Below are 17,718 nucleotides of genomic sequence, written 5' to 3'. Positions count from 1 at the left end.
ACATCCACAATGGGGGTTAAGAGTTCAGCATATCAAATTTTTAAAAATTTTTTTTATTAAATCATAAACACATAGATCATGTATACATTAATGCATTTATGGGGTACAATGTGCTGATTTCATATAGAATTAGGAGCATTTACATCACACTGGTTAATATATACCTCATCTCTTTTACTTAATTATTGTGTTAAGACATTTATACTCTAATACTTAATAGATCCGACATGTACCCTTGCATTATCAAATTTTTTGGTGACACAAACATTCAGTTCATAGTAGATGTATTTAAAAAAACTTTAATATTTGCTTATTATTTTGGCAAGCTATACAATTCTAGATTGGAAATAATTTTAGTTTGGAATTTACAAGGCCTCACTCCATTCACTATCTTGGGTTGTTTGCCTGTTGCTATTGAGAAATCTGAAGTCATTCTCATCCATAATCATTAGTACATCAATGTTTTTTTCTCTCTCTTTAGTGAGTGCTCTCTCTCTCTCATTAGTACAATTTGTGTTCTCAGTCTAAAATTTAACTATTATATGCCTTTGTGTGGATTTATTTTTATTTATTGTGATGGGCACTTAAAGGGCCTCCCTTTTTTTTGAGACAGAGCCTCAAGCTGTCTCCCTGGGTAGAGTGCCATGTCATCATAGCTGACAGCAACTTCCAACTCCTGGGCTCAAGCTATTCTCCTGCCTCAGCCTCCCAAGTAGCTGGGACTACAGGCACCCGCCATACCCCTCAGCTATTTTTTGGTTGCAGCCGTCATTGTTATTTGATGGGCCTGGGCTGGATTTGAACGTGCCAACTCAAGTGTATGTGGCTGGCGCCTTAGCCGCTTGAGCCACAGGCGCCGAGCCTAAAGGTCCTTTTTCATCTAGAAACTCAGGTAAATTTTGTTGAATCATTTCTTGATTATTTTCTCTCCTTTCTTTTTGCTATTCTCTTATTCTAAAACTCTTATTTTTCATATAAAATAATGTAAAAATAATGGATTGATTCTTGTTCATCTTCTATCCCTATCCCAATTTCCATTTCTTTATATTTTTGCACAACTCTGAAGATTTCTACAACTTTATCTTCTAAAATCTCTACAGAATTTTTGTTCTACATTTTTTAAACATGGAATTCAAACTTTTATTTTTTAAACGACAAACTGAAAGTCATACATATTTATGGTGTACAACATGATGTTTTGATACATGTATACATTGTGGAATGGCTAAATCAAACTAATTGACCTTACATGTTGTAAAAAATTTCAGAAAGCACTTTTTTTGTTCTTTGGATATTTATTTTTTGTTCTTTTTTATATGATTTTTCTCCTATTTAACATATGTGATTTTTGACTCTCAGAAGATTTTAATTAAAAAATTTCAAAGTTTTTTTTGTTTTTTTTGACATTTTTCTTTTCCATGTATGGTCTTGAAACCAGCACAGCTACAAGACTACTTTCCATGTATGGTCTTGAAACCAGCACAGCTACAAGACTACTTTCCATGTATGGTCTTGAAACCAGCACAGCTACAAGACTACTTTCCATGTATGGTCTTGAAACCAGCACAGCTACAAGACTACTTTCAGGTAGTCTTGAAAGTAGTCTAAGACAATTTTTAGTAGAGTAAGACTACTCTAAGACAATTTTTTTTTTTCCTGTTTGCAGACTCTCTGAAAGGATCTGGCTCTCACCCTCAACCTCACACCTTCTATGTTCACAAGATCACATTTTTAGAGCGGCTGGTCTAATCACAGCCTAATCACTGTGATTGCAGTGAGGGCAATGTCACTGGCATGGGTGGCAAAGAAGCAAGAGTACATTCAGGGAGAACTGAATGGACAAGCAAAACGAGAAAGATAACGAAGACAGGCCTTTGAGGACACTGTCTATAGCTAATAGAAATTAGCAATTACAGTGAAGTAATTAATTGTAAATTATAAACATTTATGAGAAAATAGCTCAATTTAGGATTATGTCTAAAAGAAAATACACAATTTGATGTCTGCATGAAATTCAACAATCAGTCAACATTGCCTAATCTAACTCTATTTTCAGATGCAGAGGAAACAATCCTTCCTGACTAGTCTTTTCTGAATATCAATGCCATTAAGGACAAAAGTGCTCTGTCTCTGAATTCAGAGATGTTGCAGGGAACTTGGTCAACAAAGAGTAGAATTTATGGATTTTCACAGTCTTTACATATATAAAATCTTCTGGAAATGAAGGCTACCCTTGTGCCTTGTGGGCATTTCAAATTTGCTGTGAACATTCTTTGTTCACTCTCCTTTTCATAAAAGAGAATGGGTTTTGTGCTTCATGATCTATGTCATATGAAAAATTAGAAAGGAAGGCTACTTTATACTTGGGTTTTAACCTGTTATTTTACTTAATCCTCACATAACTCTATGAGATATTAGTTATTATTATCCCTCTGTTACAGGCAAGGAAACTGAGACTCAGGGTGGTCAAATTGTTTGCCTGAGATCACACAGCTACTCATTGCCATAAGCAATTGTATAACCAGGTCTGTCTGACTCAAGGCTTGTTAATGCTCTGAGTCATCTTCTTCCATATGACTGGAAGGAAGAAACTAGGGCCATTCCTCCATGTTTGCCTTTAGTTTGTTTGGGCTGCTATAACTCTAGGCTGGGCATCGTGGCTCACACCTTTAATCCTAGCACTCTACGAGGCTGAGGCAGGAGAATTGCTTGGGGTTAGGAGTTCAAGACTAACCTGAGCAAGACTGAGACCCCATCTCTACCAAAATAGAGAAAACTAGCTTCACATTGTGGAAGGCACCTGTAGTCCCAGCTACTCAGGGGGCTAAACGAAGAGGATTGCTCAAGATCAACATTGTGAGCTTGCTATGAGCTATGATGACAGCACAGCACACAATCCCAGGGCTACAGAGTGAGATTCTGTCTTAAAAAAAAAAATACAAATTACCATCCAGGCACAGTGGCTCGCATCTGTAATCCTAGCACTCTGGGAGGCTCAGGTGGGTGGATTGCTTGAGCTCAGGAGTGAGCAAGAGTGAGACCCCATCTCTAAAAATAGCTGGGCATTGTAGTCCCAGCTACTTGGGAGGCTGAAGCAAAAGAATTGCTTGAGCCCAAGAGTTTGAGGTTGCTGTGAGCTATGACGCCACAGCACTCTACTGAGGATGACAAAGTAAGACTGTCGCAAAAAACAAACAAACAAACAAAAAAAACAAGCAGAGAATATATTACCATATACTGGTAGCTTATTAATAAAAAAAAATTATTTTCCTCAATCCTGGAGGCTATTAAGTCCAAGATCAAGGTGCTGGCAGTTTAAGTGTCTAGGTACAGCCCTCCTTCTGTTTCATGAATGGTGTCTTCTTACTGTGTCCTCATATGGGAAGAGAATGAGGGAGCTCTGTGCAGTCTATTTTATAAGGGCACTAAGCATCTTCCAAAGCCCATTTCCAAATATCGTCACATTGGGGATTAGGTTTCAATACATGAATTTTAGGGGGCTATAAACAGCCTATACCAATGTTTATGTCCTAAATCCTCTTAATTCTCATTTTTTCCAATCTTTTCCTTCTAAGCTTCTCTGTTTTGAAGCTTGACTATGTCTAGATATTATAACAAATTGCTTAACCATAACTTTTGGTCATGTCAGATAGGTTTCTAACATACTGTTTTTTAAGCGAAGGTCACAATCCCTTAGTGGGTCATGAAATTAATTTAAAGGGGTGACACTAGCATTAAGAAAAAGAACAGAATAGAATAAGAAATATTTCTATTTCTGTGGGTATTCATTTATGGATTCATTGCATGCAGAAAGGGACAAGTACTGTTCCTATATGTACACATGTATGTTTGTGTGCTGGCTCATGATGTAGAATGTTCTCCCTATTCTGGGTTATGGACAGAAAGATTCCTATTCATTATCAAATCGTATTTTATAAAAACTCTAAGCCATTTTTCAGAATATACATTTTTTTAAATGTATTTTAATCAAAATGAAAAGCCAGCATGATCTGGCCTCTGCCTCATTTTATAGCCTTATTTGAAGTCATTTTCTCCATAAACACTTTATATTTTAGTTCTGCCAAATTAATTTTATAGAACAATTTTATTGAGGTTTAATTTATATCCAATAAAATACACTTATTCTAAGTGCATACATAGCTTGATGTGTTTTATAGGCACCAGTTTAACCACCAACATAATTAATGCACACATCCCTTCATCACCCTGATGAAGAGTGAAAAGACTCCCTGGTGCCCCTACCTGGTAACCTGAGCTCCAAGCAACCAGTGAACTGCTTTCTATAAAAGAAAGTAGTTTTGCCTTTCCTAGAATTTTATATGTAGGATACAACATATATAATCTTTGTACCTGAATTTATTCACTTAACATAATGCTTTTGAGATAGCAATATTCTTACATGTGTCTGTAATCATTTTTTTCATTGATGCTTACTAAGTCCATTGCATAAAAGTAGCAAAATTTGTTTATTAATCTAATCACTGGGCTTGTCTCCAGATTTTGGTTATTATTAATAAATGAACATTTGGGTCAAATATTTGTGTGACATACACTTCATTGGGAGAGTGGTAAATAGGACTGCAGTAGCTGAGTTGCATGGTAGCTGTATGTATAACTCTATAAGAAATTGCCAATCTGTTTTTCAAAGTGGTTGTACTATTTTACATTGCCACTAGCAGTGCATGACTGTTCTTGTTGCTTCACATCCTCACCAACACTTGATTGTGTCAAGCTTTTATTTATTTATTTTTGTGGTTTTTAGCTGAGGCTGGGTTTGAACCTGCACCTCCAGCATATAGGATGGCGCCCTACCCCTTTGAGCCACAGGCGCCACCCTGTGTCAAGCTTTTAGATTTTATTCTGATAGATATATGGTGGCATCTCATCATGATTTTAATTCCCATTCCTTGATAACTAAAGGTATTGAGCATCTTTTTATGTATGAAAAATGGGAAATTGAAGTTAAATGTATTTTTATTTTTAAAATCTTCACTACAAAATTTTTTTTTTCATGTCAGATGGGTAATGTGCCAATGTCATAAGAAGATTTGTGGGAAACACATCTCACGCATGCCTAGTCATCCCTCGCTCCTCCCAACCCTTGGGCACCACTGGTTGCTTTACTGTCTCCATAGTTTCACCTTTTATAGAATGCCATATCCTGTTGGCTCTCTGTAACCCTGAGTTCCACATTCATGGATTCAACCAAGCATGGATTGAAAATATTAGGGTAAGAAAACTGCATCTGTACTGAACATGTAAAGAACTTTTTTTTGACATTATTCCCTAAACAATACAGTGTCACAACTATTTAAGTAATATTACATTGTACTAGTTATTAAAACTAATATAGAGATGATTTAAACTATATAGGAGGATATGCATAGGTTATACGCAAATATTAATACTGTGCCATTTTATAGCAAAGACTTGAGCTTCCTCAGATATTAGTATCTGCAGGGTGTCCTAGCGCTACATACCTCATTGCTGAGTATCACTACAGTTAGCAGATGGCTAAGTGGAATACTTCAAAGGTGTTTTGTAAATATTTTCTCCTAGTCTGTGACTTGTCTTCTCATTTTCTTGATGGTGTCATTCTCAGTACAGAAGTTTTTAATTTTAATAAAGTCCAGATTATGAATTCTTCATTCCATGGATCATGCCAATTGTTTCATCCTAGTATATATTAAATAAAAATGCAATTCATTTTAATATCTTATCCTCCTGTATTCACTTAGTTCTTTTAAGAGTCATTATTTTTTGTGGATTCTTTGGGATTTATACAAACACTATCATGAATTATGCAAATTAACATAGTTTTACTTTTTCCTTTACAATCTGTATGTCTTTTTTTTTTCTTATCTTGTTGCATTGGCTAGAACCTATAGTACAATATTGAATAGAAGTGGTAGAGAGCAGATATTTTTGCATTGTTTTAGATGTTAGAGGAAAAGCATTCAGTCTTTCACCATCATATATAATGTCAGCTATAGATGTTTTGTAGACCTCATTATTAAGTTGAAGAAGTTCCCTTCTATTCATAGATTCTTAGATTTTTGTTGTTTCAGGTTCAGGTTGTTTCAGGTACAAAGAATTAGCTTACACTGTTTGCATTTGTTAGATAAAGTCCCTCTTATACTTGTGTCTCGCCCCAGGAAGTGTGCCATACACCATAATCCCGCATCCCCCCACCTCCTCCCCTCTCCACCCCCACCTTGATCGTTTTTCACTTACGTGGATGTGTATTAGATCATCTACTGGCTTCATATTAGAATTGAGAACATTGGATTCTTGCTTCTTCATTCTTGTGATGCTTCATTAAGAATCCAATTCTAGGGCGGCGCCTGTGGCTCAGTGAGCAGGGTGCCGGCCCCATATACCGAGGGTGGCGGGTTCAAGCCCAGCCCCAGCCAAACTGCAACAAAAAATAGCCGGGCGTTGTGGCGGGCGCCTGTAGTTCCAGCTACTCGGGAGGCTGAGGCAGGAGAATCGCCTAAGCCCAGGAGTTGGAGGTTGCTGTGAGCTGTGTGACGCCACGGCACTCTACCAAGGGCAATAAAGTGAAACTCTGTCTCTACAAAAAAAAAAAAGAATCCAATTCTATCCAGGTTAATACAAAAGATGTAAAGTCTCCATCTTTCTTTTTTTTCTCTTTGAACTTATTTTTTTTATTAAGTCATTTGTACATAGATCATACATACATTTATGCCATTATGGGATTTGATGTGTTGATTATTTGTACAAATTGGAGTGCTTACATCCTACTAATCAACGTAGTTTTCACGTCATTTACCCAATTACAGCATTAAGACATTTGTGTTCTACACCCGATAGATCCAACTTGTACTTGCAATGTGCTCCATAGGTGTGGTCCCTCTATTTTCCCTCCTTCTATCAACCCCCCTCCCTTCTCCTTCCCCTCTCCTTCCCCTCCTTCTCCCCTTCCCTCCTTCATCCTAGGCTAAAGTTGTGTTTCATTTTTCATATGCAAGTATGAGTGATTATAAATTGGTGTCACAGTAGTACTGAGTACATTGGATATTTTTTTTTCCATTCCTGAGATACTTTACTAAGTCTCCATCTTTTTCAATAGCTGCATAGTATCTCCTGGTATACGTGTACCACAGCTTGTTAATTCATTCCTGGGTGGGCATCTGGGTTGTTTCCACAATTTGACGATTGTAAATTGAGCTGTGATAAACAGTCTCATGCAAATGTCCTTATGATAAAATGATTTTTTATGATTTTCTTTTTTTATAATGAATGGGTGTTGGGTTTTCTGTGCTATTAAGATGATTGTATTATTTTCTTTTTTAGTTTTTTATTACTGTGGATTATATTGAATGAGTTTCAAAGGTCAAAACAACCTTGCATTCTCAAGAAAAATCCCACTTGGTTATTGCACATTATCCTTTTCACATATTGCTGGATTCAATTTGTTAATATTTTGTTAACAATATAGAAGATATTGTTGATAGAAGGAGGGACAGTAGGGGGACCACACCAATGGAGCACATTGCAAGTACAAGTTGGATCTATCAGGTGTAGAACACAAATGTCTTAATGCTGTAATTGGGCAAATGACATGAAAGCTACATTGATTAGTAGGATGTAAGCACTCCAATTTGTACAAATAATCAACACATCAAATCCCATAATGGATTTTGTGTCTGTGTTCATGAGAATATTGGTCTATAACTTTTTTATGTGTGATACATAGTAACTGTCTGGTTCTAGAACCAGGGTAATTCTCAACTAATAAAATAAGTTGTGAAATATTACCTCCTCTTTTATTTTCTGAAAAGTTTATTGTTTGCATATGGTAGGTATTTCTTTCTTTCTTAGATGTTTGGGAGACTTCACTAGTGGAAGATACTTAGACCTAGAGCTTTTGTTTTAGGAAAAATTTAAAAATATCAACTCAATTTCTTTAATAGATTTTCAGGTTAACTATTTCTTGTTCAGTTTATGTTTTTCAAAGACTGTCCATTTCGCCCAAGTTATGATATTTATAGACATGACATTGTTCATAATATTTTATTATTGTCATTTTACTATCTATAGGATTTATTCATACTTTCATTCCTGATACTTTCCTTTTTTTACCTTTTAGTTTCAGTAGAGGATTTTCAATTTTATTGATCATTTCAAAGGACCAGCTTTTGATTTTATTGATTTTCTCTATTATTTTTATTGCATTAAGATTTTTGCTGTTACTTTTACTATTTCTGTCTCTGCATGATTGGAGTTTATTTGCTCCTCTTTTTCAAATTTCTTAAGGTGGAAGTTTATTTTTTATTTATTTATTTATTTTTAATTATTTATTATTATTATTATTTTTTTAGACAGAGCCTCAAGCTGTTGCCCTGGGTAGAGTGCTGTGGCATCACAGCTCATAGCAACCTCCAATTCCTGGGCTCAAGCGATTCTCCTATCTCTGCCTCCCAAGTAGCTGGGACTACAGGTGCCTGCCACAACGCCCGGCTATTTTTTGGTTGCAGCTGTCATTGTTCTTTGGCAGGCCTGGGCTGGATTCGAACCTGCCAGCTCAGGTGTATGTTGTTGGCGCCTTAGCCGCTTGAGCCACAGGTGCCCAGCCGAGGTGGAAGTTTAGATCATTGATCTGACACTTCTCTCCTTTTACAATGTAAGCATTTAATAGAATTTTCCCTCAGCACTGTTTTGGCTGTATTCCACGCATTTTGATATGCTGTGTTTTCATTTTTATTCATGTCAAAAATTTTAAAAATTTTCTTATGATTTTTTTCTTTGACTTATGAGTAATCGAGAAGCATGCTATTTAATTACTAAATATTTGGTGGTTTTTAATATAGCTTTAAGTAATTTATTTCTTTTGTAATTCTATTTTAATCAAAAAACTATATCATCACCCACCTTATTGTTGATTTCTTTCACTTTTAAAAGACCTTAGCTTAATTCTTTTCTTTTCCTCTCTAGATGAGCTTGCTATGCTTCAGAACGTTGATGGCAAAAAACAACTGCTCTAGCCCCCAGCTGTGTGTGACTTCTCAGCTCTCAGGCCCCTTAAAAGGTCATTTCTGGGTTCTAATTCTAAAGTCTCAAGAGAGTGCCTGACTGTGTCAACTTGGGTCTAGTTTAGTCAGAGTCCCCAAGGCAGTTGCTGGCACATGGAATTAACAAGGTCTGGTCTATCCCTTTAATAGAGTTGTTGATAAAAACAGTTTAGAAATAAATGACACATGAATAGACAGCACCCCAAAAATTCTAGTACACTTATTTAACAAAAACATTTTTCAGCTTAATAGTTGAAGAGAAAAAAAGCTTTGGAGTCCAGGTACAGTGGCTCAAACTAGTAATCCTAGCACTTTGTGGGGTCAAGAGAGGAAGATTCCTTAATCACAGTAGTTGGAGGTTACAGTGAGCTATGATGACAAGACCACATTCCAGCCTGGGTGACAGAGTGAGACCCTGTCTCACCTAGGGAAAAAAAACAAAAGCCTTAGAATAAAATGGGAGCCTAGTTTGCAGCAACTTGGATAGAATTGAAGGCCATTATCCTAAATGAAATAACACAAAAATGGAAAACCAGATACCACACGTTCTCACTTATAAGTGGGAGCTAAGTTATTGGTATGCAGAGGCGTATAGAGTAATACAATGGACATTGGAGACTCAGAGGTGAAGAGGGTAGGGAGGGCAGTGAGGGTATAAAAACCACCTACGAGATGCAACTTACACTATTCAGACGATACGTACATGAAAAACCCAGACATCACCACCATAAAATTCATCTGTGTAACCAAAAACCACTTGCAGCCCTGACTCTATCAAAATAATAAATAAATAAATAAATAAATGGAAAATTACCTTAAAAATGTGGAACACAGGCTTTCAAAGATCATGGTTCTTTTAATGCTTCTATTGGTGGTTAAGTTTGATTTCTCAAGTTGGAGTATGCAATGGTGGTACAGGGGCTAGTGACAGTCATACAGTAAACACAATGCATCTTCTTGAAGCATCCATTTTATGGTAAGTTTTAGGGAAATTTTAAAGTACAACATGCATGAATGTATGATAGAATAGAATGAAAAATAGTTCAAGATTTTTCAAGGCCTGCAACAGAACTCGAATTTCATGGCAGTGGATGGCTTATTTGTGGAAAAGAGTGCATAGCTTCTTTGTTAGGAACCCAGGTAACCTCAATGAAAAATGTCAAAAATCCTATCTAGAGTCATAATCTTCACCCCTGTGTTAGCATTTAAGCAATATTTCTTTTTTTATAATTTATTGTTAAATCTTTACTATTTATAATTATGTAAATATTTTTCATTTAGTACCAAGTCCGATTCTCCAGGGCCTCTAGATTCATAGGCATAGAAGAAGGGATACCGATTATGGGGTTAATCTTAAGCATGCTTAGTGTACACCTATGACATGCTAGGTTAAGTATGTCTTCTGAATATAGTTTCTTTTGCATTTAATTTGCTCAGATAAGAGGGAAAGATAAAGTTGAAGGTAGATGTAAATGTCAAAGCTATTTCCAATCTTTTTTTTTTTTTTTTTTTTTGCAGTTTTTTTGGCCAGGGCTGGGTTTGAACCCACCACTTCTGGTATACAGGGCTAGGCGCCCTACTCCTTTGAGCCACAGGCACCACTCCCTATTTCCAGTCTTGAAAGAAGAGTGGAGAGGTGAGAAGGGAGAGATAATGTTGCAGAAGTAATACTTAGTGCTAGTCATGCTGGGTCTCTTGCAATCAAATTAGGATGCCCAGGGGAAATGGCTTGACAATCACCACAGTGAGCAAACACATCACTTGGATCCAAGTCCATGTCCATGACTTCACTCCACACCTCCTCCTGCTCAAATTTGTAGCAGAGCAATCATTAAATCGGCAACAATAAACCAAGAACAACTGGAAAAGCAAACGAGAATTATTAGCCTTAATTTTCTTCTAGGGAAATAATGTAGAGTGTTGTACATATAAGTGGAAAGCCCAAATTACATGATAACTCTAGTTATGACATGCACACCATGCAGTAATATCAGATGCTTCGCTCTCCAGTTACGAAGGCATTCCTATTGGAAGGAATTTAAGACCATGAAGCTGTGTATACATGTGATGCTGAAAGGGATGTATTCTAGCATACAATAGGAAGCCCCACGTGTGGCTAGTCTGTAAACACCCAGCCACATATGGGGCTTTGCAGTTGATTCCTAATGTTCTACTCTTACTACTGGGTTAGCTTGGTTCTTAGAACCCTGTTAAAGTATAAATATCCCTAAGAAGGGAATTAATTTTTCTTCATCATGGTGTAGTTATGAAAATAGAAGGGAGAGAGGAACACCACAGCTGATCTTGGTTCTAGATACAGCTCTACCACTGGATTTCTGTAACCGGTGGGCATAGCCCCTCTTTGAATTTCCGTAACTCATCTGTGCAGAAAGGGGCTGAGCTAGATCTCTCATATCCCTTTCAGGTTCAACTTTCTGCCAGTCTATGGGAAGAGACTAGGTGGGCAGGACCATTTTTGGAATGGGATTTGAATGAACAGGTTTCTACCTTCTGGGCAATAGGCCAGGAATGGGGAGGCAGACACTCAGTGCCAAACTTTTTAATGCTATATTTCTGTCAAGGAAAATTCCTAGAGCTGTACTTCTACATGATCATAACAGTAATAAAAGCTATTGTTGATGTCCGTTGCATGCGTCTTTCTTGTTACCCTTTACCTCAACTACTCAAAATTCAGGAGAATTGCTGACATGTAGGATCATGGCATATGTAACCTTGAGTAGGTCTGCATGCTACCTGGTTCTAAATCCTTTCAGCATCCTTAAGAATGAGCTAATGATAGTCTTGCCTCTATGGTGAGGGGGAACAAAGTTTTTGTGATTACCAAGCCTGTTAATCTTCCCTCATTTCCATAACTTACTGAGCAGAAAAGGTAACAACAGACCTGCATCTGTAAGAAAGTATATTGATTGACATGCAGGTAGTTTAGAAGTTATGAGATAGCCAAGTGGTGTTGTCCAGGAGGCCATTGGAAATGAGTCCAGGGCTGAGGTGGGAGCTGGATTTAAGGGTCATTTATATACAGGGGTTCTTGACATCCCCACTAATGCCCATGACTTCCACCTTTTTTTATTTTTAAAATTAAATTTAATTCATATCTGTAAACTGAGCACTCTGGAAGGCTGAGGCGGGTAGATTGCCTGAGCTCAGGAGTTTGAAACCAGCCTGAGCAAAAGTAAGACCCTGTCTCCACTAAAAATAGAAAAAACTGGCTGGGCATTGTGCTGGGTGCCTGTAGTCCCAGCTACTTGGGAGACTGAGGCAAGATCTCTTGAGCCCAAGAGTTTAAGGTTACTGTGAGCTGTGATGCCAAGGCACTCTATCCAGGGAGACAGAGTGAGACTCTTCTCAAAAAAAAATTAAATTTATTTTATTTTATTAGCCCTCACATAGCATTGACCACTTTTTCCAAAACATAATAATATATGTGTATTTATATTTTTTATAATCTATAGCATCAGTTAGATGACACGACTGAGAATTAGAAAAAATTTGAAGGATTTATGTGTTTGTTTTCAAAGTCTTAAAGGTGATTATTTCTTTTCAAATTCTGGAGAAAAGAGTTTAAGCCAAAGTCAAGATTAGGGTTAGTGTTCTCCTGACAGTTTCTGATTCTGGCTGTGTTCCTCACCTATCTCTCCGTTTCTAAAATAGGGGCTCAGTCCCATTTCAAATGGGACAGAATTCCCTAGGCAGTGGGAGGTTTGGGGGACATCTTCAGTATTTGTGGTGTGTCTGCGGGGGTGGGAAGCAAGCAGGGTGTGCTGCCTGGTACACTGTCTCTCCTTAGGAAGGTTAGTGCAAGGAATCCTCTTCCCTCTTGGGGCCTTTGCCAGCTGGCATCAGTGAGCTCAGCTCACAAAGGGGCTGGAACTCTCTGACCAGAGGCATGCTGCTGAATTAGAGATAACTTACTGCTAGTTTCTGCCACAACCTGCTGACCCCTTTATAGGAATCACTGTAAAGATGAAACAACCTACTATTTTCCTTTTTTCTTAGTGTCTCTGGTGCCTGAGACCTTCAGAGTAATCATGACATTTCATGTTTATCATTAATATTCCAGCTGAAAGCATCCTCTTTTCTCTCCCCTCTCCCTTTATTCCTGCCATGGTCCATCTGTAGTTCAGGTTATCCACTTGCCCAGAAAATGCCCTCTCTAAAGCCAAAAGGTTGGTGAGCTAGACCGGGCCATTTTCAGCCCTATTTACCCAGGGCATGTGCAGCGTCATCTAATTCTGATAACAGCCTGGGGCTGTGGGTGCAGATGTTTTTTTACCCCAGATACCTCATTAGTCAGTGCTGTCTTCCAAATCTCCCTCTACAGCTCCATTATCAGAGACCTAGAACAATTGTTTTTATTCAATAGCTTAATATATCACCTCTTGAGCAGCAGGCTAAACTCAAGCATCTTTCTGACTCCTGTGCTGTCATTAACATGCTTTTTTAACTCAAAACAGCTGTTCCTCCTTCCTCCTCCCCCATTTCTACTCTCCCAGTCTTTGCTCCTTAGACCAATTTTACTTAGCCAGAAACTTTGGAGAAAAAGTATTTTTGAGTAAATGAGAGTTCTGGAAAGATAAGGATTTGTGTTTTTCAGCATGAACACCTCTTTAATTTTAATCATTTTGATGGAAATCTTTCCAAAATACATTTAGTACCTCCTTAGAGAAAGTAGAACATAATTTAAACTTCTTGATGCCCTGAGATCATCACAGTGAACAAAAATTTTGTTACTCTGCTTAAATACAGTAGGGCCCTGAGGGTTTTTGTAAAGGGTCCTAGATTTCTGTGATTCTGAAGTTATTTCGGAAACTTTAAAATAGACTCTTTGTCTCCTTGATTTTTATCAGGCTATTCTTATTACTCTCTTTATCAACATACCTATCTTCTGCCCAAATTTTCTCATTTTCATTGTTTACTGTGAGCATAGAAGACTAATACACTCGTAAACATATTTGTGTGCACATGTGTGCTTTAGAGCTATACACCAAGAATTGTGAGAAAGTACCTGAGAGTTTTCCATGAGTAAACTGAATATATTACCAGTTATCTATTTCAGTTTTCCAGAGGTCATTGTGGTTATTTATTTATTTATTTTTGCTTATTTTAGAAATAGAAAGTTGCAAGACAAATGAGTTTAATGTTAGTGAAAAGTTACTCCCAGATTTTCAGGAGCCATCTATTGTTTTAGAAAGTTCTTCCTCAGTGTCATTTTTTATTTTCACTTAAAACTAGTGTAGGCAATAGTTGCTAAAAGGGGATTTCTTTTAGAGAAGGCCCTTCATTTCATTATCCCAACTTTACATGCAAACTATATCACTGTCTTTAAAAATGTTATTATGATATTCTCAAACTATTGTCATTTTTTTTAAACCTACAGGTGCAAAAACAAACTGCAACCACAAGAGCTAAATCTCTCTCTCTCCCTTATTATTCTCTCTGGCAAAGTTTTGTGGAAAGCTGAATAAATGAACAGGGCCATTTGACAGAGGGTAACCCATCCGGGTTCCATTGTGCAATGCCTTGAATGTAAGTCCTTTCCAACTAAATGGAGGTATATTTTCTTTTATATTGTTGACTTTGACCCTGAAGCTTAGCAAAGAACACTTGTGTAACATTTTCTGGATCCATTTATCATCTGCGCAGACATGCATTTTTCTCACCATTAAGGGGAAACCAAACCCATCTACATAATCCCCATTTTGCTTTGTTTCTTTCCAGTCCTTCATGTTGTGGATTCTGAAATATTAATGAAGGGATGTGAAAGTAGTAATGTGCTCCTTCTTATACCCAGCCCCACTGGGAGCAAGGTCATGGGCCTGGAGTGGGAGAATGAGAAATGTCCTCCTTTTGCAAAATAATGTTGCTCAATGTCATGTTGCTAGATTCTGTCTGAGAATCTCTCAAGGTATAGGTCTAAAATCTAGCTTCCTGGGCTGGATTACACATCTACTGAATCAAATTTCTGAAGGATAGGGCTTTGCAATTTGCATTTTAAGTTGATGGAATTAAAATTAATTGAACTAGATGTTCAAATGTTTTGTTTATCAAATTTTATTCCTCTGACTTGATGTGACTACTAGTAATAGTTAAATACCTGTGGAATATTCACAATAAATTTTATTGTAAAAATAATACCTTTCATTTATATAGCAGCATTTTAAACTTTTCCAAGTGTTTTCCCATATATATACCCCTTGAGGTGGGCAGGGATGTATTCATTACCTCCATTTCAGAGGTGTGTCATAACTAAGGCTTCTGAAGTTTAATGACTTGTACAAACACCATTGGAACTTAGTGGTCAGGAGTCAGGGCCAGAGTACAGGCCTTCTATCCTCATGTTACTGCACATTTGGTATTGTAAGATCCAAGACACAAGAGGAAGCTTTATTAAAATGCTCCTTAAAAATAGACCTGAGCTGAAAGCAGCCCCTTCTGAACACTCCCCGTGCTGTTGAGTGTCCTGTGTATTTGTTTCTGTAAGATGAAAGCACAGACGAAGCCCTGGGCACTGGGGGAGAAACGGAATCTTCAAAACACAGAAAATCTCATTCCTTTTCCGTTCATCCCCTTCAATTTTCTGATCTTTTCCCTCCACTCCCTCTTTCTTATAAAGACTCAGACTCTTAAATAATACTATGAAATTAAGTTGGCAAAAACCAGACTTGTTTCCTTAAGATTGATGAGTTAACATTTGGGGCAGTTTTCTCAGGACTCAGGGAGACTATTATTTCTGAGTTTGGCTGCAGAATCTTGCTCTTCCCCAGGCAGGGGAGTGTCTCCTCCCCACAAACTATGTTTCTTTATTCCATGACATCTATCCCCATGACACCTCCTGCCCGTGAAACAGCCTAACTATGAGCAGAGGTTCATAAAAAGATTTTCCTTTTTTTTTTTTTTTTTAAGTGCTGGAGACTTTTCTTCTTTTACTTCTGATCATAACTACCTACTGTCTGGGGAGTGGGGGTGAGGGGAGAAAGAAAGAGCAGGCTCTAAACCTCCTAACTGTGAGACTGCATGCCAATTGAGCGTCTAGGAGTCTGAGGAAGGTGAGGGAAACACTTTCCAGCTCCACCTGCCTGTTCTTATCTGTGTATCAAGATAAGCAAGCTGGTTGGTTCTTAGCAGAAAGGAATCTTTTCATGCAAATTACATCTCTCTTTAAAAAAAATAATAATAAAAATGAAGGTGTGAATTTGTCTGTTACTTCCCCGCCCCCCCCCCCCCCATGCAATCAAATGAAAGAGAGATTGAAAGAAAACTGGGATTCTTTGAATTGGAATATAGCTTGAATGTCCAGGCTGGAGCCATGCTGAATTTCCTGTGTTCCTGTTGCAGCCTGTGAGATCAGCAGGGTCAGATTCAAGAGGTGCTTGCCTGCCTAGACACATCATTTCTAATTATGTTGCCTTTGCAAACCCTTCCCTTTCACTTCATAGGGCTTGTAAAAGGTGCCTGCGAACATCGGCCTTCCTGGGCCTCCCTGCCCTGAGGGAGCAATCTTCCTTTTGCAGGAAGTGCAAAGCAAAGTTCAAAGCTTTCTTCAGTCAAAAGAGAGTGTGCCTGATCCAGTATAACACGATTAGGTAATAATTAGACCAAAAAGTGCCAGGGCTCCTGCAATCTCTGCCTTTCTAAAAGGTATTTACCATTTCCTTCTTCAGTATAGAGATGCAAAATCAAATTGAACACTATTTCAGGTCAAAGCCACGAATAGCTTTGGACTACCAGGAGATAGGGAGGTCTAAAGCGACTCGATGGACCCTCCCCCCCAAACACAGAGGCTACGGGATGGAGCTGAAGGGATAATAAGCAAGAGAAGGTCCACAGCCCCTCGACGGTCACTTTCTGTACGACTGCCAGGCTTGTTTCCTTGTTATGAAACAAGCTCAGTTCAACCTACGTTAAAAGAGGGCTAAGAGAGGTCATAAATCTTTCTGGGCATGGAAGATCTCTGACATGTGTTTCGGGTCCTCAGCCTCGGCTGGCCCGGCTGCCTTTCCTCCTGTGATCAGTCACAAGCCCGGCTCGAGCCGCTGAGTGGCGGGTGCAGAGTGTCCCCCCCGGAGCTGGGGCCGAGGGGGGAGCGTCCGGGCAGCAGCCGGCCCGCTGACGGCGCAGGTCGGAGCCGCGGAGCTGGTGGAGGGCGGCCGCAGGGTCAGCGGGCCGAGCGGAGGCCGGCGGCGGGTGGGAGAGCGCCGGCTGAGGCTGGTCACACGGAGATTGAATTTCAGCTGAATTAGATCAGAGCTGTGGGAAACTGCACCTCCTTCAAGCACACAGCCGGTCTCGTAGGATGCGGTGGGAGGGCGGCTGGGGAGACGCAGGCAGCTGCGCTGAAACACCGACCCGAGTTGGCTCGCAGCAGCTCGGGGCTAACTCGATCACTCTGCTACCTCTCCGCAGCTGGCGGGCCAGACTCGGGGTCTTACACGGAAAGGCTCCCTGGTGCCAGGGGGAGATGGGCGGACAGCATTTGAACACCCTGTGTTTTGGGAGTGAGGCTGTGTGTGTCTTTAAAAGAAGGAAAAGCATGATTATGAAAATATGGGGAAGGAGGGGAACTTTCAGATCCACAGCTGCAGAAGGCAAACTCCAGAAAGGGATTTGGGTGGCTTTCCCTGGCACCTTTAGGGTTTGATGT

General features: G+C 38.8%; 1 non-coding gene across 1 annotated transcript; it reads right to left on the bottom strand.

Moving 5' to 3' along the window:
* Positions 1 to 5,033: 5,033 nt before the first annotated feature.
* Positions 5,034 to 5,141, bottom strand: LOC128564220 (small nucleolar RNA U13). The gene has a single exon (XR_008374078.1). It is a non-coding gene; the product is annotated as a small nucleolar RNA U13 (small nucleolar RNA).
* Between the last annotated feature and the right edge of the window lie 12,577 nt (positions 5,142 to 17,718).

The sequence above is a fragment of the Nycticebus coucang genome, chromosome 13 (genome assembly GCF_027406575.1).
Source record: "Nycticebus coucang isolate mNycCou1 chromosome 13, mNycCou1.pri, whole genome shotgun sequence".
Classification (NCBI taxonomy): domain Eukaryota; kingdom Metazoa; phylum Chordata; class Mammalia; order Primates; family Lorisidae; genus Nycticebus; species Nycticebus coucang.
This window is presented reverse-complemented; position numbering and strand designations above follow the sequence as displayed.